Raw genomic sequence first — 23,491 nt, forward strand, 5'->3', positions numbered from 1 at the left:
TCACAAACCTACAGAAAAGTTTCAAGTTCAGTCCAAAGAAGGTTTTTTTCTGAATCTTTTGAGGGTAAATTGTCAACATGATGCGTTTAACCACCAATACTCTAGATCATTCTCTTATATAACACGATTAACAATCAAATGATCATAATCAGGAAAGTAACATTACCACCATAGAATGCTCAGACCAAATTCACATTTATCCTTTTATCTCAATAATGTCAGTTACAGCAAAAAAGGATCCAGTCCAGAATCATGCTTAGCATTACATTATCATGGCTTTTTAGTCTCCATGATTCTAGATCAGTTCTTTAATTTTCCCTTGACTTTCATGACCTTGACTTTCTAGAAGGCTGTAGGCCTAATTATTTTGTGGGATGTCCCTTATGGGGTCTTCCTCACAATGCGATTCAGTTTTGCATATTGAAAATGTACAAGTGATGCTTCTTCCTCTCAGTGTGTTCTATCAGATGGAATGTGACTTCTCTATGTCCTATTTCTGGTGATGCTAACTTTGATCACTTTATAATGGTAATGCCTATCAGGTTTCTCCTTTGTGAAATTATTCTGTGAGTAAATAATTTGAGAATAGGTAAATATCCCTCCTTCGCCAAACCATTTATTTATTTATTTATAATTTATTTATACTAGTATGGACTCATGCATTCTTACTTCAGTCAGTGGGTTATAATCTTTACTATTATTATTTAATTTGATGCTCAACTTCTCGAAGATTTGATCAATGGGAGCCCCTTCAGTTTGGCTACTGTGTCCTTTTGATGTATCTTCATAATTCCTTGACCACTTAATTTGTGTCAGAACAAGATGTTCCCAGCTCATCTTGTATTCTTTCTGCCATAGCATGGAAAGAAGACATCCAAATGGCCAACAGGTACATAAAAAGGTGCTCAACATCACTAGTCATCAGGAAAATGCACATAAAAACCACAATCACCTCACTCTTTTTAGAATGGCTATAATCAAAAAGATAAGCATTAATAAGCATTGGTGAGGGTGTAGAGAAAAGGGAACTCTTGTGCACTGTTGGTGGAATATAAATTGGTTTAGCCTTTATAGAAAACATTATGGAAGTTCATCCAAAAATTTAAAATTCTAACTACCACATATTCCAGCAGTTCCACTTCTGATTATATATCCCAAAGAAATAAAATCAGTATCTTAAAGAGATATATGCAGTCCCACGTTCATTTCAGCATTATTCACAATAGCCAAGGTCTGGATACAACATAAGCGTCCACTGACAGATGGATGGATATAAAAATTGTTATATGTATTTATATACAGTGCAATATTATTGTCATAAAAAAGGAAATCTTGTCATGTACGAAAATGTGGATGGACCTTGAGGATATTAGCTAAGTGAGATAAGTCAGAGAAGGACAAATACTACATGATATCACTTATATGTGGAATCTAAAATAACTGAACTCATAGAAACAGAGAGTCGATTGGTATTTACCAGGGGTGGGAGGAGAAATGGATGAAGGTAGTCAAAGGTTACAAAGTTCCAGCTTTAAAATGTAATGTATAGCACAGTGATATAGTTAAGAATACTGTATTGTATATTTCAAAGTTGCTAAGAGAGCACACCCTAAAAGTTCTCACCACCCACAAAAAATTGTAACTACGTGAGGTGATAGATGTGTTAACTAACTTTATTGTGGTAATCATTTGCATATATACATATTCCAAATCATTTCATTGTACACCTTAAACCTACACAATATTACATGTCAATTATATCTCAATAAAGCTGGAATAAAAAGAAACACATCAATAACAAAAAGAAATCGTGAACTGCATTGTGGCACGTATGTAACATTTATGGCATTTATCGTTCTTCGATAATGAACATCAATAAATTTTTGCTGAAGTTCGTCTTTCTCAATACAATGGCTGTTTAACTGATGGCAGTTGTCTTATTGGAAACTCTAACACATTAAGAAGTGTTCAATCTGGAAAAAAGTAAATCATGTTCCTGTGCACAACATGCATAAATATACGCACACACACACAGAGTCGTACATAAATACGTCATTTTACTTACATAAGAAAATGACTCAGATGCTCTGAGTGCAAACACATCAAGGAGCTAAGTAAATTAATTACTTTGGAAAATTGTACTATAATGTTTGGGCAACTAACTTTAATTTGTGTGCAGAATTAGGATTCACTGCTTGACTCTGGAAAATTTAAGCCTGACAGGAAGCAAAAAAAAACATCCGGGGAAAAACACCTGCCTTGCCACGTGGGTCCAAGTGGAGGAGTAGGGCTTGTTAATCAGTAAGCACAATCATTTTCAAAAATCCTTCAACCTTCTGCATCAATTCCCTAGGGCTTCCATAATAAATACCACAAAAACTGGGTAGCTTAAAACAACAGAAACTTATTCTCACAGTTCTGAAGGCTAGAAGTATGAAATCAAGGTGTTGGTGGGGTCACGCTCTCTCTGTAAACTGTAAGGAAAAATCCTTCATTGCCATTTTCTAGCTTCTAGTCGTTGCCAACAAACCAGGCATTCCTTGGCTTATGGACACATCACTCCAAAATCTGTTTCCATCTTCACAGGGCCTTCTTCCTTGTGTGTCTGTGTGTCTCCGAATCTCTTATGAAAACACCAATCGCTGGATTTACGGCCCACCCTACGCCAGTATGACCTCATCTTAACTAATTACATTTGCAAAGATCCTATTTCCAAATAAGGTCACATTCTGAGGTTTTAGGTACACAGGGATTTTGGGGGGTCACTATCCAACCAGAACATATTCCCCTCCTGTCTGGGGGCACATTCACATTTAGCTTCCCAGTTTTTCACCCTACACAATGTATTGATACATTTTACCCATGAAGCAGTTCGTGGGTAGCATTTCACTCTGAAGTGGCTCCCACAGTGTGGACCCCGCCAGTGACGTGGTGCTGAATGTCAGTTTCCTCCTCCCAGGACACACCCACTTCAGCTAAGAACCAATTTATTTTGGAAGCTGGAATGCAGAATTTCTCCAACTTTGTACTATCAAGAGATGCTTTCATTTTGTTTCCTCATGGGCTCCCTGTTTTAAAAAATATTTTGTTTATCAAAGAAATTGTAATTATTAACTAATTAATTCAATTTCTCATGAAATTAATTAGAGATCATTTAATATAAGTCCTATAAACAAGGAAACTTGACACTTAGCCTATATAGATTTGCTATACATACATGGATACATGCATGATTTTAGGTAGGCATTTTGAAATTCTGGAGATAATCAACATGCCATTATAACTATATCTGTTGACTTTCAAGGTACAAATCACTATTTTAAGGATCCATTATAAAGACTGCAGACTTGTGAAAATAGCATAAATCTTCCATCTACTTTAAATGGAAGGAATTCACTTAAACACAGTTTACGTCTTATCATCTGTTCTTAATGAATATCATAGTTAAGGTCTGCTGCTAAGTAACGATATATCAGATAGAAATCAGATGTGGAAAAACTTTACTTTCTCCAGATTTGAGATGGAAAGGTGGGAGGGTGGATAGAGAAAGGTGCAAGGAATTCAAAAATCTGTTGAAAAATGTAATAGCAAAGAATTTGTCTAGACATTTTGATTTAGAATATCTATAGATCTATATATATATATATATATATATACTCTCTCTCTATATATATACTCTCTATATATTTTTGATAATGCTAACATTATAGATGTAAAAGGCAGGTATTATTTACCATAATTTCACAGAGAGAAAAGTGCAGCTTGTTGGGGTTAAGACAGGGGTCCCCAACCCCCTGTCCGTGGCCTGTTAGGAACGGGCCGCACGCAGGAGGTGAGCGGCAGGCGAGGATTGAAGCTTCATCTGCCGCTCGCCATTGCCTGCATTACCGCCTGAACCATCTCCCCTCCCTCCTTGGAGACAGTGTTTTCAATGGAAACCAGTCCCTGGCGCCAAAATGTTTGAGGATCACTGGGTTAAGATCACTCACCCCTTGACCGGCTGAAGAGTACACAGCAGAATTTGACGCTGCAAGGTCAAAGCAGGAGCACAGAGCTGAAATTAAAAAAATTTAGGTTCTAATTTCAGCAGCTATCTTCTGACCTTTGACATCTATAAACGGATGTGGAAATATTTGCCCTACTTCTCTTGATGGTTGAGAGAAGGAAGCAGACACAGAAATATGAAACAAGGATGAGACATCTTATGGGCCGTAAGAGAAGAGTGTGTACACGAATGACAACTTTGAGATTCTCATAAGGAACACCTTGCAATTGTGTTACCTGAGATTCCCGTTTCCTTTAATAACAAATTCACCCTCTTCAACTTTAGATAAATAGCTTTTGTTGTTTTTGTTTCATGTGCTCAACATACTCTGTTCCAAAGACTAAAGTTTATAGTCTAGTGGGGAAGGCTATAAAACAAGTAATTTCTCCAAAGTATAAGAGTAGGGGAACCACCCAAGAACCCTGTGTTAAGGTGCCTTTGTTCATATGTCTTTCAGCATCTTTTACTTCCAGATCCATTCAAGCTCAGTATTCAGCAGGGATCCTGAATGGCGTAGGAGAGGCTCTCTGTGAACTCAGGTGGTTGGAAGAGAAAGGCATCGAAACAGAAGGCTCCTGTTAATTCCCTCCCAATTCAGCAGAGTTGGAAGGGACTTGTTGTCCCCTTTTTCCAAGCCTCCAGTGTCTTTTCTTGTTTACTTCCTTTGTATATGAAGTATTGACATTGGCTTTTTCTTGGATGATATTTGGGAAAGTCAAAAATAAATCCTTTGCTTTCAAGTTTTTTAAACGTCTTTTACTTTAGGGGGAAGGAAGCAGGAATATGTATATATCACACTTGTGTAAAGGTGAAATGCACCTGAAATATATTATAGTTTTTTTTTTATCATTAGGCATATTGTCAAAATGCTATTGCCTGGAATTTAGACATGACGGAGCACAGTGGATGGACGAAACCCATCTGCACAAAAGGCACCATATTAAACGGTTCTGAATCAAGGCTCTCTTGCCAACGATAAAAAAATGACAATTTTATGTGAGGCATAAAGCGACTAACAAACAAAGCTGTGATCATGGGATTATTAGCAAATAAACTTCCTTGGATTTATAGAGCCATAGATCTGCTGGGGAACATCCATGTGGTAAGTTAAAAAAAAAAAAGAATTCATGTGATTTATATAAAATTTCACATTGTGATGAATGATTTATTACAACTTTATTTGTATTAACCCAGATGGTGCACAATTTGGATATGTAACCCTGTGTATTAGGAAGGCTTTATAAATGCCACATATCTCTGTTAGGCAGCAGTGACTGTGTGCCAGGATGACATTCCGCTCCAGAAGATCCATGCCAACACGAATAAAGAAGGAAATGACATCTTACTTGCTGGAGTAAAGAAACTGCAGTGCAAACAATGAGAACAATCAAGCAATCAGAGGAGCAATTAAGTAGGAAGAATTCCTTCTAAATGACTGACCACAGTGGACCCATAAGCCATGACCACTCCACGTCACCCAGACAAAAAGAAACTTTGTTTGAAATGATCATTCTTCAAGTTTCTGCTTTACACGTCTTTTTATAACCAGCTGTCTTTCAACTATTTATTACCAGAAAATACCAGAGTGATTTAATCTCTTTGTTGGTATCCTAACTGACTCTCAACTTTGGTTTGGGCGAAATTATTCTGGGCAATTCCGTTTCAAATTTTTACTCATAAAGTTACAGAAATGAAAGGATCCATTTCTCTAGATCTTTTATATTTTTTTAAGAACTATACCTAGAGTTTCAAGGTGTCTGTGGACCCACATGAGTAGATTTAAAAGTTTTTGTGCATTTTTCTTCTGAGAGAGTTTAGAACAATAAAGGCCAATCTTGATGGGTGTCAGTTTCTCCACATAAAACATGAGTTGGTTACAATTATCAACAAAGGTTTTTGTGGGGCTTAAGTACTTGGAGAGTTTTCTCACATTGAGAGCTTTTCTGTTCTTAAGAGTGACAGTAAAAGTATCCTTGAAAAGAAGGTAACAAAATTGCTGAATCAAGATTTAATTAATCAATCAAGTATAACATGCTAATTTAACTGAATTAAATAGATAGCATCCATCAGCAAGTTAAAAAAAAAAACCTAAATGTGAAGGGTAAGACATTTAGAGAATAACAACGTGTTTATGTTCACATGTTTTATGTTAAATAAATGAAATCTGTCAACCCAGTCTAGGAATGAAAAGAATGAATAAAAGAACCTTTCCTGTAGGGAGCATTTTTCTCATTCTGAAATATTGATTCATCCACTTATCTTGATTATTCTACCTTAGAAGTAGGCTGGGTCATTCTGGCCAATTAAAAATAAAAGCCATTTGTTGAAGGAAATTCAAGTTAATCTAAAATAGCCTTTCAGTAAAATAGGGATGGAAATAACGTGAAAACTGCTTATAAAGTTTGGCATCTGGATATTCAACATAAAAAAGATACATACAGAATAATGAAAATGTTCAAAAAATTAAAGATATATGAACAATGATGAAAATGAGCCCAAACAGATTTCCAATTTTTCTTACATTAGTTTATTAGTGTTTCCATAACAAATTATCACAAATGTGATGTCTTAAAACAATGGAGATTTATTCTCTCACAATTCTGGAGGCGAAAATCTGAGATCAAGGCATCCGTAGGGCTGTGCTCCCTCTGAGGGCTCTAGGGAAAAGTCTGTTCTTTACCTCTTCCAGCTTCTGGTGGCCCCAGGCATTCCTTGGCTTGTATGCTACTCCAATGTCTGCCTACCCCTGGCTTCAAATGATCTTCTTTTCTGTGTGTTCCTTCCTGCCTCTCGTAAAGAAAATCTCATTGGGTTAGGGGCCCACCATAATTTAACAAGAGCTCATCTCTATCCTTAATTTAATCACATCTGCAAAGACCCTATTTCCAGCCAAGGTCATATTCTGAAGTCCTAGGTAGACATGACTATTTGGCGGGACACTATTCAACCTTCCACAATGGTATTTCAGTTTTTCATGAATCATATGGCTCTCTGAGCTAACCAGGACAGTAATTAGAGAGAGAGGAAACCCATTTTCTTCTTCTTCAAGCTTGCATAACTCCAACTGGCTATTGAATCTACAGCCTAGACTGCTTTGAGATTTTTGTTGTTGTTAAAAACTCAACTGAAGTGTATGTGGTCGCACACTATCATCTTGCACAGCAAAGGATTGCTTTGCACACATGAGCTATTATCTGTGCTGCTACCCTGGTGGATCGTCTTACTGCCCATGACCTTTCTGATCCATTTCAGCAAAGCTAAGGCATTTCAAAACTTTGCATATACTTTCTACAAGCAACCCAAATGGTTTAGGAATCAGGCACTAAATTCATTTCCTGTAAGAAGAAGTTTCTAATTTTTTCTTAAGGGTAACGATCTGAAAAATATTAGATGTTAGATCACAGAACGTACTTTTATTTTGGAGGGATATTTTATTGATAGGAACTTCAAGGAATATCTAACTTGCAAAAGTAACACAACTCACAAAGCTATGTTGTAGAATTCAATAAGTCTATAATTAAGAAATCCTTTACTGAAATATTTACAGTTGACGGTTGACATATTCAAAGTTGTGGGAATCTGGAGAAAAGTGTATATTACATCATAATTATTCACATAATGTCTACATGTATGATGTTCACAGAGAAACATAAGGGGAAATAAGTGCATCTAAGAGTGCACTTACACATGTTCACTAACAGAGAGACATATGTAGAGAACAATGATGAATCTTGAATCTAATCTAAATCTTAATTTTACTTAAAGAATGTTCTGGATAACTTCTCTTAATTTACCTCTGCCAAGCCCAATCCCAGCTAGCAAAGTGCCTACATATATAAAAGACAGTGGGAAGAAGTTCTTCAGAATTATGGGTACTTCTGCCTATCTCTGTTAAAACACCTTCCATCCACAAGTTAATTTATTTCCATGTCCCTAAAACATTGATGACTGCCCATTTATTTTGTCCTTATAGATCTTTATAGGTCCATTTACCTGTAATAAGAAGTAAAGAACACTAGTTTGAAAAGTTACATGCACCCCAATGTTCATAGCAGCATTATTTAGAATTGCCAAGATATGGAAACAACCTAAGTGTCCACTGACAGATGAATGGATAAAGAAGATGTGGTATATGTATTTATATACAGTAGAATATTACTCAACCATAAAAAAGAATGAAATTTTGCCATTTATAGCAATGTGGATGGACTTGGAGCGCATTATGCTAAGTGACAAATCAGACAGAAAGACAAATGCTGTATGATATCACTTATATGTGGAATCTAAAAAATACAACAAACTACTGAATGTAACAAAAAAGCAGCAGACTCACAGATAAAGAGAACAAACTAGTGGCTACCAGTGGGAAGGGGGAGAAATATAGGGATGAGGGAGTGGGAGGTACAAACTCTTGGGTGTAAGATGGGCTCAAGGGTGTACTGTACATCACGGGGAATAGAGCCAATATTTTGTAATAACTGTAAATGGAAAATAACCTTTAAAAATTGTATAAAAATTTTTAAGGAAGTAAAGAATAATGAGAAATACAGGTTTTATTTACCTATTCATCTGTATATATCATGAGAGACAGATATATTAATCCAGTGTAGGTGGGCAACTGGCTATCTTGAGTTTAATAGTTAAGTTAGCCACTAAGACTTAAGTTTCATCTTTAAAATGGAATGTTTTTTTCCTATACAGAAATATAAAACTATTTGAATGTATTTTGAATAAATTAAAACTAAATTCAATAATATCCAGGACTCCCCTGGTGGTCCAGTGGTTAAGACCAAATCCCTGGTCAGGGAAGTTCCACATGCCGCACAGTGCAGCCCCCCAAAAAATGATAATACACACACACACACACACACACACACACACACACACACACACACACATACTGAATAGCTAATGGAATGATAACACTAAATAGGATTACGGATATAACAATACATGAAGCAGACATATGCGAGCTTAAAAACATCAGAAAAACTTCAAAAAGTTTTATATATAAAAGTTATAAAACCATAATTCAAAAAGAGTCATGTACCACAATGTTCATTGCAGCACTATTTACAAGAGCCAGGACATGGAATCAACCTAAGTGTCCATCGACAGATGAATGGATGAAAAAATGTGGCACATATATACTCAGCCATAAAAAGAAATGAAATTGAGTTATTTGTAATGAGGTGGATGGACCGAGAGTCTGTCATACAGAGTGAAGTAAGTCAGAAACAGAAAAACAAATACCGTATGCTAACACATATACACGGAATCTAAAAACAAACGGTTCTTATGAACCTAGGGGCAGGACAGGAATAAAGACACAGACGAAGAGAATAGACTTGAGGACATGGGGAGGAGGAAGGGTAAGCTGGGAAGAAGTGAGAGAGTAGCACTGACATATATACACTACCAAATGTAAAATGGATAGCTAGTGGGAAGCAGCCGCATAGCACAGGGAGATCAGCTCGGTGCTTTGTGACCACCTAGAGGGGTGGGATAGGGAGGGTGGGAGGGAGATGCAAGAGGGAAGGAATATGGGGATATATGTATATGTATAGCTGATTCACTTTGTTATACAGCAGCAACTAACACAACGATGTAAAGCAATTATACTCCAATAAAGATGTTAAAATAAATAAATAAAATAGAACAAAATGCGAAAAAAACCTTCAATAAATGCAATTTTTCAATGGTTCAGGCAAGCCTACCACTCTCTTTTTTTCCAATATTTCCTTTACCTGTATCAGCGATTCACATCTATCTTTACAACCCACTTATCTTATTTTGATAGAATATTGGAATCTCCGGGTTTGGAGGTCTTCAATTCCCCTCTTTCCAGAATTCCCACAGAGTGGTTGTTCAGGTTGAGCTATTTGATCATTGTCAGTGATAGAGAACTCTACCTCTCAGGACAGATCCTTCCTTTTGCCCAAAGTTGATTATTAGAAAATGTTCCATAAGAAGCACAAAATGGGGACCATTTTCAACATCCTGGAGACGCTAACCAGAAACTTCTTATTCTGCCTATGGCTCTTATACATGGCATCTAGACTAAATGATTTAAGCTGACCAAGAGTGGAACCCAATATAGTGAAATATCTCCCTCGTTCTTTGTCCTACATTCCTATGAGTAGATTAAGAAAAAAATACACAGTTAATTGATTTTTAAATTTAATACACTAAAATTCACGTTTTTGTTATAAAATTCTATGAGCATTGACAAATGCATACAGTCCCATAATCACATCATGATCAAGGTACAGAATGGTTTCATCAATTCCAAAACATGTCCTCTGGCTGCTTCTTTGCAGTCAATCTCTTCCCAGCCAGTAACCCACGGCAACCATTGATCTGTTCCCCCTACCTATAGTTTTGCCTTTTCTAGAGTATCACATAAATGAAATCATGTATTTGAAGCCTTTTGATTCTGGGTTTTTCACTTAGCATAATACACGGGAGATTCATCCACATTATTGAATGTCTGTTACTTTATTGCTTAGTAGTATTCCATTGTATGGATGTATCATAGTTGTTTTTGTCCATTTACCAGATGAAGCGAAATTGGGTTGTTTCCAGTTTTGGGCAATTACGAACAAAGCATCCCATGCAGGTTTTTGTGTGAATATGTTTTCACTCCTCTTGAGTTAATACTTAGTGAGTTTAGAAAGGTCACAGGACATAAGTAAATTACAAACATCAATTATATTTCTATATACCAGTAATGAACAATGTTATTGTAAATTTAACAGGCAGGACTATATGCAATAGCACCAAAAGTTGAAATGCTTACCTATGTATCTAACAAAATATGTACAGCATATTATGCTGAAAACTAAAATATCTCTGATGATGATACAGACCAGCTCCACAATCTGTTGAATTTTTACTGAATCTTTATTAAATTGAGAGACGTTATAGTCCTATGACATAAGCCAGACATATTTGTGAAAGTATCGATAACTCGAAATTAAATCCTTTGACACTGATGCTAGGAAGATAAAAGCAGGGACATATGGAAATAAATAAATCATTGAATGAGGACAAAAAAAGCTATTTATTCTGAGCTTGTTAAAGCAAAGGCGTCAACTACAATCATTTGCGTTTGGCAGAGACTCAAAGGCAGAGAGAGAAGTGGTGTGAAAAAAGGGAAGGTTTCAGGTACGTTCTGACTAGAGGCTGTTGTCATGGGAAAGCTAGAGGTTGGCTAACTAGAAACTGAACATCCTATGTGATTGGTTTGGGGAGCATGTTTGGCTTTCTCTTGTTGGTCCTGAGTTGGAAGCAGGGCAAAAAAACAGGGAAGCTGGCAATCACTGCCTATGTCCTGATCGTTTTGGACCCATTGCTAAGAAATTATTGTTTGGCTTCCTGGGCTGGTTACTGAAAACGTTGTGAGTTAGAGTTCTATTGTTATGTATGGTCTGGCCACTGTCCGTGTGTATATTCAATCTCTCAGATGGTATCCTTGGAAGAAGGCACTGGAAATACTCTGGACATATGAATACTTCTCAAACAACTAAAGGTGCAGGGAGAGAATATTCTATGCATAAGGCACAGCATATGCAAAAACAGAATCCTGTCTATGTCTTGAAGAATTATAAGTTCTACACACTATATAAATGGTGCAGTGGTGACGTTATGCAGTACATGCATTATAAAATTTTAACCAAATCTACATTTTATTAGTATAAAGCACCCATATTTGCACACTTTTCTTTGTATTTTCCTCATCCTGAGATTGCTGCCAGGGGCTTCTACATTCTATTTTTATCCCCTCTACACATGGTTGATACTCTTACACTCTAACAATACTGTCATTCATTGGCATTCATAAAAGTCTTCACTCCTCTCCCCACACAGGAGATATTTAGTCCAGACAAAGCTAGCTCAACTGTCAAATTCTGAAAGAGCCTCTCTGCTTTACTTTTTGGAATTAGGCACACAATAATCAGTTCTATTGTACATCATCAAAAGCAAAATTTGATACCAAATTATGTGCCATTCTCTACAATGAAGGACAGTCATGAAAAACGCTGGTTAGAAGAATTATTTATTCTTCTAAAAGGGTAGAATGCTCATCATTTGGAGTTTAACACTTGCCACTGCTTTTTTGCTATAGATTTTGAGGTATTTCCACTTCGGTTTCTTCCCATGGCTAGTTAACCTTTTACTTTTGAAACTCTTGTGACTCTTAAATTTTTCTGCAGAGTCTAGGGATCTATTTAAGGTATCAGATAAGTAAATCAATAAAATGGCTTTCATCTTAAAGAGGAGAGAAAATGATTTCCCACCATTATATGAACTTTGAAAGATACTTGATGATTTTTTTTTTACAAAAGCTGTGTCACCCAGAGAGCAGTATGCCTTCTACTTCTGCTAACCCAGTTTTTTCCTTATTTGCATTGCTTCCCAAGAACACCTTCCATGTTACCTTTGCAATAACTGCCTCCCTCCTTACTGTAGTCAGAAATATACAATATCCAATTTACGCTTAGATCATTTCCTTTAGGTTTACGTTGTCCCAGATCAACCCTAAAAGTGAAGGGACGTTCTGACCTTGGGTGACTGGGATTCATACCCTTTTTCATTCTGCCCAAATTTCAGTCAGACATATATGCTGATTTTCTACAACAGTGTACAATCAAAGCTGTAGTTGAAATTTCCCAATGCATACACTGGTAGTAATAGAGAAAATGAGTAGAACTTGCCTCTGTTATTAGATGTGGCTACTGTCAGATACTTGCCCCATGTTTAGGCTCCTCTATAGTGTCCCTCTGTGCCCACCTCCTGGCATACTTCTAGGGCTGAGGCTGGGCCACCTCTGCAAATGGGCAACTTCTGTGTTTGCCTTTGGCTCAAATTTCAGGTCCAGCTCCTGGGGATTCTCCCTCCCTCCAGTTCAAGGCCCCACTTTTAGTGTCTTTCCAGAGTGTCTGAAAGTGCTATTATTAAGTCCATTCAGGAAAATGGGAGGCTCTAGCCGTGGGGATGTGATTTTCCCCCATGGCCCTTACAAAGACAGCAGTTAAAGGACGCCATGCTTCAACATCAGTGCTTGCAGAGATAATCACTTTGTCAAGTGCATGAGGAGCACCAACTGAACAGTCTGAGTAGAGTTTGACAAAAATCCTACTGAATTCCACTTTGTGTTCCTTTTGGCAGCATGAAATGAAAGTCAGACTTCCCTGTCATCTTCCAGGTCTTATTACTGACCTCTGAGCACCTGCTTGAACAAGGACACATATGTCTCCACATTAACAGTAGTGTAGTTACTTGTACTACAAGATAACTTGTAGTTTCCTTATTATATAAACCTATAGTTTATAGGTTTGCAAGAGAACATGCAATCCTAAACGTGTATGCACCAAATAACAGAGCCACAAAATATGTGCTGCAAAAACTGGTAGAACTGAAAAGAGCGACAGACGAATCCACAATTATAGTTAGAGACCTCAATTTCTCTCTTTGAGTTTTGATGGAAAAACCTAGACAAAAACAGCAAAATAAAAATGAACTCAACAACACCATCAACCTGCAGCACCTGATTGGCGTTTATAGAATATTCCACACAAGAACGGCAGACTACACGTTCTTTCAATTGTCCACAGAACATGTACCAACACAGACTGCACCCTAAGCCATAAACAAACGTGAACAAACTTAAAAAAATGGAAATCATACAGCGTGTTCTGTAATCACAATGGAATCAAACTAGAAATCAATAACAAAAAGATAACAGGAATATCTCCAACACTTGGAAACAAGAGAGCACACGTAAATAATCCATGGGTCAAAGAGGAAGTCTCAGGGGAAGGTAAAAAATACATTAGAGAGAATAAAAATGAAAATACAACATATCAAAATTTGTGGGACACAGCAAAAGCAGTGCTGAGAAGAAAATTTATAGCACAAGTATATACACTAGAAAGACAAGAGGAAAGTTCTCAAATAAATAATCTGAGCTTCTACTTCAAGAACCTAAAAAAAAAAGTGCAAAATAAACTCAAAACAAGCAAAGGGGTGGAGATAATAAAGGCAACACTAGAGATCAATGAAATTGAAAACAACAGCAAAAAAATAAAAACAATGAAGCAAAGAGCTGGTTCTTTGAAAAGACTCTAAAATTGACAAACCTCTAGCAAGACTGACAAAGAAAAATAAGAGAAGACACAGATTAATAATATCAAGAATGAAACAGGAGATCTCACTAGACATTTTTCAGACATCAAAAGAATAATAAGGAAATGCTATTATAAAAATTAATAAACAGAAACCTCAGTTAAACAAAAGTTGAGTGACCAGAAGGGGGCACTCTCATGACCTGCGATCATAGCAGAGCCCAACAGGAAGAAGAAACACTCCTCTTCTTTCCTGGCAAGGATTCAGCCAATGAAAAGCCACAGACTCTTTTTTGACTATACCCTCTGGACTTCCTTTTCCTCCTTGTAAAAGTGTTTTCCTTTCCTTGTGCAGGAACTTTCATGTGGCTCACAGTGGCTGCAGACTTCAAATTGTAATTCTCTGCTGACCCTGAATAAATCCATCTTTGTAGGAGAAATATCTGGCAGTCTATTTATTTCAGGTCAACATTTTGGTGGCCTATATGGGAACCAGAGAAGACCCCCCACAACTTTGGGGCTGGTGAGCAAAAAGGTGTGGTACCCACAATTGAGCCCACTGTTGCTCACTGCTTTCTCACCAACCCCAGGGTTTGAAGGTACATCTTTCTCCTGGATCCAAGCTCACATCATCTTTGCATTTGAAGCTCTCCAGGCTTTATTCAAGATCTTTTTAAAGGTTTAGTCTTTCTGATAGTACCCCTGTAACATTCCCACTTTACCAGGGAGAAAACCTAAGGGTAAGGGTGGAGATTTGTTCAGGACCACGGAGCAATAAGTAACACTGTTATCCCTTGACACTCTGTTGTTTATTCCTAACTCATATGCTACTTACATCCATTTCTACCTAAAGTAAATTCCTTACTGTAATTGATTTATGCCATGTCTTCTTTAGTATTCCTACTGATGAAGCTAGCCAATACCTTTTCACCTTTACTTGCGAAGAAAAATAATTCACCTGGACAGTAATGCCTCAGGGTTTTACTGAAGAGCCCTTACTTCTCACAAATTCTAAAGGCTGATCTGGAGGATACAAAGTTCCCTAGAGGTTCTAACTTATTGCAACATGTAGAGGATTTGCTTCTTGCTTTTCTTCTCAAGCCTCTGCACAAGAAGACACTTGCTAAAGTTTCTCATCTTAAAGGGACTTAAGATCACCAAAGAAAAATTGCAGTGTGCCCAAACTCAGATTCAACATATAGGGCTTCTGAGATGAGAACAAGGACTACAGCTAGATACAGACAGATTTCATGGGGTGAGTTTCCCAAAACCCAAAACTAAGTGCCAACTGTGAGGTTTTCTCAGATTAGTTGGTTATTGTCAAAATTGAATTCCAGAGTTTGGTTCAAGATGGTGGAGTAGAAGGACGTGCTCTCACTCCCTCTTGTGAGAACACCAGAATCACAACTAACGGCTGAACAATCATCGACAGGAGGACACTGGAACTCACCAAAAAAGATACCCCACATTCAAAGACAAAGGAGAAGCCACAATGAGATGGTACGAGAGGCACAATGACAATAAAATCAAATCCCATAACCACTGAGTGGGTGACTCACAAACTGGAGAACAATTATACCACAAAAGTCCACCCACTGGAGTGAAGGTTCTGAGCCCCACGTCAGGCTTCCCAAACTGGGGGTCCCGCAATGGGAAGAGGAATTCCTAGAGAATCAGACTTTGAAGGCTAGTGGGATTTGACTGCAGGACTTTGACAGGACTGGGGGAAACAGAGACTCCACTCTTGGAGGGCACACACAAAGTAGTGTGCGCATCGGGACCCAGGGGAAGGAGCAGTGACCCCATAGGAGACTGAACCAGACCTACCTGCTAGTGTTGGAGGGTCTCCTGCAGAGGCAGGGGGCAGCTGTGTCTCAATGTGGGGACAAGTACACTGGCAGCAGAAGTTCTGGGAAGTACTCCTTGGCGTGAGCCCTCCCAGAGTCTGCCATTAGCCCCACCAAAGGGCCTGTAGGCTCCAGTGCTGGGTCGTCTCAGGCCAAACAACCAACAAGGAGAGAACTCAGCCCCACCCATCAGTAGACAAGTGGATTAAAGTTTTACTGAGCTCTGCACACCAGAGCAACACTCAGCTCTACCCACCACCAGTCCCTTCCATCAGGATGCTTGCACAAGCCTCTTAGATAGCCTCAACCAGCAGAGGGCAGACAGCAGAAGCAAGAATTACAATCCTGCAGCCTGTGGAATGAAAAACATTCACAGAATATTAGACAAAAAGAAAAGGCAGAGGATTATATACCAGATGAAGGAACAAAATAAAACCCCAGAAAAACAAGTAAATGAAATAGAGATAGGCAACCTTCCAGAAAAAGAATTCAGAATAATGATAGTGAAGATAATCCAGGACCGCGGAAAAGAGAATGGAGGCAAAGATCGAGAAGATGCAAGGAATGTTTAATGAAGACCTAGAAGAATTAAAGAACAAACAAACAGAGATGAACAATACAATAACTGAAATGATAAATACACTAGAAGGAATCAAAAGCAGAATAACTGAGGCAGAAAAATGGATAAGTGACCTGGAGGACAGAATGGTGGAATTCTCTGCTGTGGAACAGAATAAAGAAAGAAGAATGAAAGAAATGAAGACAGCATAAGAGAAAACATTAAACCCACCAACATTGACATTATAGGGGTCCCAGAAAGAGAAGAGAGAGGGAAAGGACCCGAGAAATTATTTGAAGAGACTATAGTCGAAAACTTCCTTAAATGGGAAAGGAAATAGCCACCCAAGTCCAGGAAGTACGGAGAGTCCCAGGCAGGATAAATCCAAGGAGAAACATGCTGAGACATATAGTAATCAAACTGACAAAAATTAAACACAAAGAAAAATCATTAAAAGGAAAAAGAGAAAAATGACAAATAATATACAAGGGAGCTCCCATAAGGTTAACAGCTGATTTCTCAGCAGAAACTCTACAAGCCAGAAGGGAATGGCATGATATATTTAAAGTGACGAAAGGGAAGGACCTGCAACTAAGATTACTCTACCTGGCAAGGATCACATTCAGATTTGATGAGGAATCAAAAGCTTTACAGACAAGCAAAAGCTAAGAGAATTCAGCACCACCAAACCATCCCTACAACAAATGCTAAAGGAACTTCTCTAACTGGGAAACACAAGAGAAGGAAAGGACCTACAAAAACAAACCCCAAACAATTAAGAAAATGGTAATAGGAAGATACAAATTGATAATTACCTTAAGTGTGAATGGATTAAACGTTCCAACCAAACAACAGTCTCCCTGAATGGATACAAAAAAAGACCCGTATATATGCTGTCTACAAGAGACCCACTTTAGACCTAGGGACACATACAGACTGAAAGTGAGGGGATGGAAAAAGATATTCCATGCAAATGGAAATCAAAAGAAAGCTGGAGTAGCAATATTCATATCAGATAAAACAGGCTTTAAAATAAAGTACGTTACAAGAGACAAGGAAGAACACTACCTAATGATCAAGGGATCAATCCAAGAAGAAGATATAACAATTATAAATGTTTATGCACCAAACATAGGAGCACCTCAATGCATAAGGCAAATGCTAACAACCATGAAAGGAGAAACTGACAGTAACACAATAATAGTGGGGGACTTTAATACCTCACTTACACCAATGGACAGATCATCTAGACAGAAAATAAATAAGGAAACACAAGCTTTAAATGACACAACAGAACAGATAGATTTAATTGATATTTATAGGACATTCCATCAGAAAACTGCAGATTACACTTCCTTCTCAAGTGCACAGGGGACATTCTCCAGGATAGATCACATCTTGGGTCACAAATCAAGCCTCAGTAAATTTAAGAAAATTGAAATTATATCAAGCACCTTTTCCGACCACAACACTATGAGGTTAGAATTACAGGGAAAAACACATAAAAAACACACACACATGGAACCTAAACAGTGTGATACTAAATAACCAAGAGATCACTGAAGAAATCAAAGAGGAAATAAAAAAATACACAGAAACAAAAGACAACAAAACCACGATGACCCAAAACCTATGGGACACAGCTAAAGCAGTTCTAAGAGGGAAGTTTATAGCAATACAATCTCACCTCAAGAAACAAGAAAAATCTCAAATAAACAATCTAACCTTACACTTAAAGGAACTAGAGAAAGAAGAGGCAACAAAACCCAAAGTTAGTAGAAGGAAAGAAATCATAAAGATCAGAGCAGAAATAAATGAAATAGAAACAAAGAAAACAATAGCAAACATCAATAAAACTAAAAGTTGGTTCTTTGAGAAGATAAATAAAACTGATAAAACTTTCATCAGACTCATCAAGAAAAAGAGGGAGAGGACTTAAATTAATAAAGTTAGAAATGAAAAAGAAGAAGTTACAATGGACGCTGCAGAAATACAAAGCATCGTAAGAGACTACTACAAGCAACTATATGCCAATAAAATGGACAACCTGGAAGAAATGGACAAATTCTTAGAACGGTATAACCTTCCAAGACTGAGCCAGGAAGAAATAGAAAATATGAACAGACCAATCACAAGTAATGAAATTGAAACTCTGATTAAAAATCTTCCAATAGGACTTCCCTGGAGGCGCAGTGGTTGAGAGTCCACCTGCCGATGCAGGGGACACGGGACACGGGTTTGTGCCCCGGTCCGGGAGGATCCCACATGCTGTGGAGCGGCTGGGCCTGTGAGCCATGGCCGCTGAGCCTGCGCGTCCGGAGCCTGTGCTCCGCAACGGGAGAGGCCACAACAGTGAGAGGTCCGCATACCGCCAAAAAAAAAAAAAAAAAAAAAAAGGGAAAATGATAAATTGAACCTATCAAAAAAAAATTGCTGTGCAAAAGACTCTGTTAAGTGGATGAAAACACAAGCTACAGATTGAGAGGAAAATATTTGCATACCATATATCCAACAAAGGACTAGGATTTAAAATATATAAAGAACTCAAAAAATTAAACAGTAAAAAACCAAAAATCCAATTAGAAAATGGGCAAAAGACATGAAGAGACATTGAGGATATACAGACGGCAAATGAGCATGTGGAGGGAGGAGACGCAAGACGGAAGAGATATGGGGATATATGTATAACTGATCCACTTTGTTATAAAGCAGAAACTAACACACCATTGTAAAGCAATTATACTCCAATAAAGATGTAAAAAAAAAAGTTCAACACTATTAACCATTAGGGAAATGCAGGCTCCTCTGTGTACAAGTTTTTGGGTAGACGCAATGAGGTATCATTACTCACTTATCAGAATGACTGTGATTACACCAAAAACTGGTGAGGATGAGGGGAACCTGGATCACTCAGATAATACTGATGGGAATGTGAAACAGCCACTGTGGAAAAGAATGTAACAGTTTCTCACACAAAAAAATGTGCTTACCATATAACCCGGCAACTACACTTTTGGGCATTTAGCACAGAGAAATAATTTATCTTCTCACAAAACCTGTACACTAATGTTCATAGCAACATTATTCACAATAACCCAAAACTAGGAACAACCAGACGTCCTTTGATGGGTGAATGGTTAAACAAACCATGGAACATCTGTACCATGGAACACTATTGATCAATAAAAAGGACGAAGTATTGATATACCCAACAACTTGGATAAGTCTCCAGAGAATTTTGCTTAGTGGGGAAAAAAAAAAAAAAAGGCAATCTTGAAAGGCTATACAATGTTGTGATTCCATTTATATAACATTCTTGAAATGACAAAGTTACGGCAATGGAGAACAACTTAGTGTTTGCCTGGGATTTTGGAGAGGATGGAGGTGGGAGGGAAGTGGATAAGTGGGTGTGTCTATAAAGGGTACTATGAGGTATCCTTGTGGTGAAGAAAATACTTTGTATCTTGACTATATCATTATCCTAGTTGTGCTATAATTTTGTAGTACAATTTTGCGAGATGATATTATTGGAGGAAACTGGGTAAAGAGTATACAGGATCTCTTTGTATTATTTCTTACAAATGCACACAAACCTACAAGTATCTCAAAATAAAAAGTTTAATTTAAAACAAACATACACAAAAAGTGATACCAAACAACCTTCATATTCAAATACGTCACATACCAAAAGCATGTTCCAGATCACCAGTTAGTTACCTAGTGCTGACAGGGAAATTTGTTTTATACAGACAAAGAATAAAGTTGATGTCTGTGTACCCATTTTAGTTCTTATAAACATGTCATTGATTATGCAGGTTTTGACTGCATTGTTTTACAATAAACAAAACAAATGGAACCCCTCCCCCCAAAAGAACAAATAGGAAAATTCTGGTTTGTGCATGTCTCCCATTGTAAAATCTTACATTTGAGACCCCATCTACAGTATGAATATATAGGATGGAATTAAATACCAAAGAAAGCACAGGCACACATATTTTTTATCACATGGAGAGGATATTGGGCAGTGTCATATCCTAGACAGTGTTTTGCTATTTTTTTCACGCCTATATGGTGGCTTTGTTTTGTGACAAGGAATGAGAGCAGTTATTAAATATTTTTAGTAAGTGAAATCAATGACAAAGTTATTTGTTTCCAGCGAGCAGTATTATAATTCAGTAACAACCCCAAATTGCAAGGCCATCTTCGGATGCAGTAGAGCACAGTGGAAAAAGCATGAGCTATGGCATCAGGAAGACCTGGGTTCTAATCAGGGCTAAATCTGCCTTATGCCCAGGGAGTTAACTGGTGCTTCTCCCCTTCAAATGCTGATGTAGTGAGTCCTGTTTTAGTCACAGTTGCAATCACAAGACCAGACCCTACTCTCAGATTCTATCTTTGTTCATTGAATTGCCTTGGTACCTTGTAAAAAATTAATCGACTGTGTATGTGTGGGTTTCTATCTGAAATCTCTATTTTGTTTCACTGATTTTTGTTTTACTATCCCTATGCTAATACAACATTGTTATGATTACTGTGGGTTTGTACTAAACCTTGAAATCAGAGAGCGTTAGTTTTCCAACTCAGGTCTTATAGATTTGGCTATCCTAGGTCTTCTGTATTTTGACATAAATTTTAGAATCATTGTTTTAATTTCTACAAAATAGCCTGCTGGAATTATGATAAATTTTAACTCACAGATCAATCTTTTAAATTGACACCTTAAAATATGGAGTGTTTCAATCCATGAACATGGGGTGTGTTTCCCTCTTTATTCAGGTTTTAAATTTTTCTCAGCTATATTTTATATCTTTCACTATAGAGATCTTGCATATTTTTGTCAAAATATTCCTAATATTTTTTATGATACCATTTTAAATGGTATTATTTTATTTTCAATTGTTTTTCCTACTATATAGAAATACAATTAATTTTCACTGCTGTCTCTGAGTCTATACCTCAGTTTCCTCACCTATGAAATAGGGATAACATTAAATCCTTAGTGCTGTTGTAAAGGATTAAATGAGTGGCTAAAGTCACATCCTTTAGCCAAAATGCAGTTCTCTTAGGCTGTGTCCCTATCTGGTCTGGATTGAATGGATGGTTCCAAAGCAGAGGGTTCTCTTCCCCTTTGCACAGATCTACCCAGAAATTTGAATTATTCTCTGAAGGGCTATAGATGTCAAGGAATGAATACCACTGTGCTAAGCAAGATAACAGCATCGCCACATGTATATAAGGCATTTTTTGTTAAATGTATCTTCTGAGAAGGCTGAAAACTGTGGGCACAGGAGCTGGGAAGAGGTCCTATTTCCCTTTTGACATTTAATCCAAAATCAAATCTGCTAATGGTTAACAAATAGAAATATAACTTGAAAGGCAGTGGCAAGGCTGAGGTCTAATACTATGCTGCAAAGACAGCGTATGTTAGAAAATTTCAAATATAGAGAGAATTCAGTTAAATGACACAACCTCATAAGATAAGTGTCACCGGTATATTTACCCGCCCAATATGCTACTTCTTCCTGATAGCTTTAGCTTGGTTTTCTATCATCTTAAGCAAAATGTGTATTTTGTGGAGCTGTGACATTCTGTCAATTAGATCTGGAAAGATAATGATTAAATATTATTCTCTGATAAAGATCAGTATCCCACACACATGATTCATGCTGGAGTCTCTTTTCCAAACATGACTGCAAAGCTTAAACTTAATGTTAAAAAAAAAGAGAAAGGACTATAATACAAACATCAAAAACAGACTGTTATCTGAATTTACCAGTTGTTAATTCCTCTCTTTTTGGGACTAATTCATACCAGTAGAGAAGGTAATAAAAAGAGGAAAGGCAAGTGGTATCTGAGAATATAAGTTTGTATTTTTCTTTAATTTAGAATACATTTTTTTTTCTGATTGAAAAAATGACTACTTGATGAAATTTGGGAAATAAAGACAACGGTAGAGAATAAAATAAAAATTAATTTTAGTTTTTAATCCAGAGAGATCTGCTGTTGGCATGTTAATCACACCCACCCACCACCACCACCACCACCACCACCACCACCACCACCACCACCACCACCACCACCACCACCACCACCACCACCACCACGGAGTTTTAATATCCTGATTAGTTCATGCTTTGTTATACTCTGATTCAATCATGGACATTTCCCAGTGACCCTGACAGAGATTTCAGTAGCATGAATTTAAACGAATGCATAATATTAAGTCATAAGGAACACATTATTTTATTTTGACCATTCTCATATTATTATTATTTAGGGTGTTTCAGTGTTTTCCTACTGCAAATAACACTGCCATAAATATCACTGCACATAATAAATTCCTAGAAGAGGTATTACTGGGCCAAAGTTATAATTTCTAAGGGCTTTTGGTTCCTAATTTGCTCTCTTCAAAGTTTATCAATTTACACTGGCACCAACCATACATGAAAGTAAACATTGCACTTTGCCCTCTTTAACACTGAAAATTATCATTAAGGAAAGAAAAAACAGACCAACTGTATACCTGAAAAATGATGTCTCATAATAGCTTAAATTGGCAATTTTTATAACATTAGTGAAATCGGACATGTGTTTTTAATGTGTCAGCAAATTTTTAATTTCTTTTTTCATTCATATAATGCTCTTTGCCTATTTTCTCCCTAAGTTTTAATAATTTTTAAAACAAATTTTAAGATTTAACTCTTCCACATTTATTAAAAATTGTCTCGGGGCTTCCCTGGTGACGTAGTGGTTGAGAGTCCGCCTGCCGATGCAGGGGACACGGGTTCGTGCCGCGGTCCAGGAAGATCCCACATGCCGCGGACCGGCTGGGCCCGTGAGCCATGGCCGCTGAGCCTGTGCTTCCGGAGCCTGTGCTCCGCAACGGGAGAGGCCGCAGCAGTGAAAGGCCCGC

The sequence above is a fragment of the Aethalodelphis obliquidens genome, unplaced genomic scaffold (genome assembly GCF_003676395.1).
Source record: "Aethalodelphis obliquidens isolate GAN/ISIS:26980383/991018 unplaced genomic scaffold, ASM367639v1 scaffold32, whole genome shotgun sequence".
NCBI classification, from domain to species: domain Eukaryota; kingdom Metazoa; phylum Chordata; class Mammalia; order Artiodactyla; family Delphinidae; genus Aethalodelphis; species Aethalodelphis obliquidens.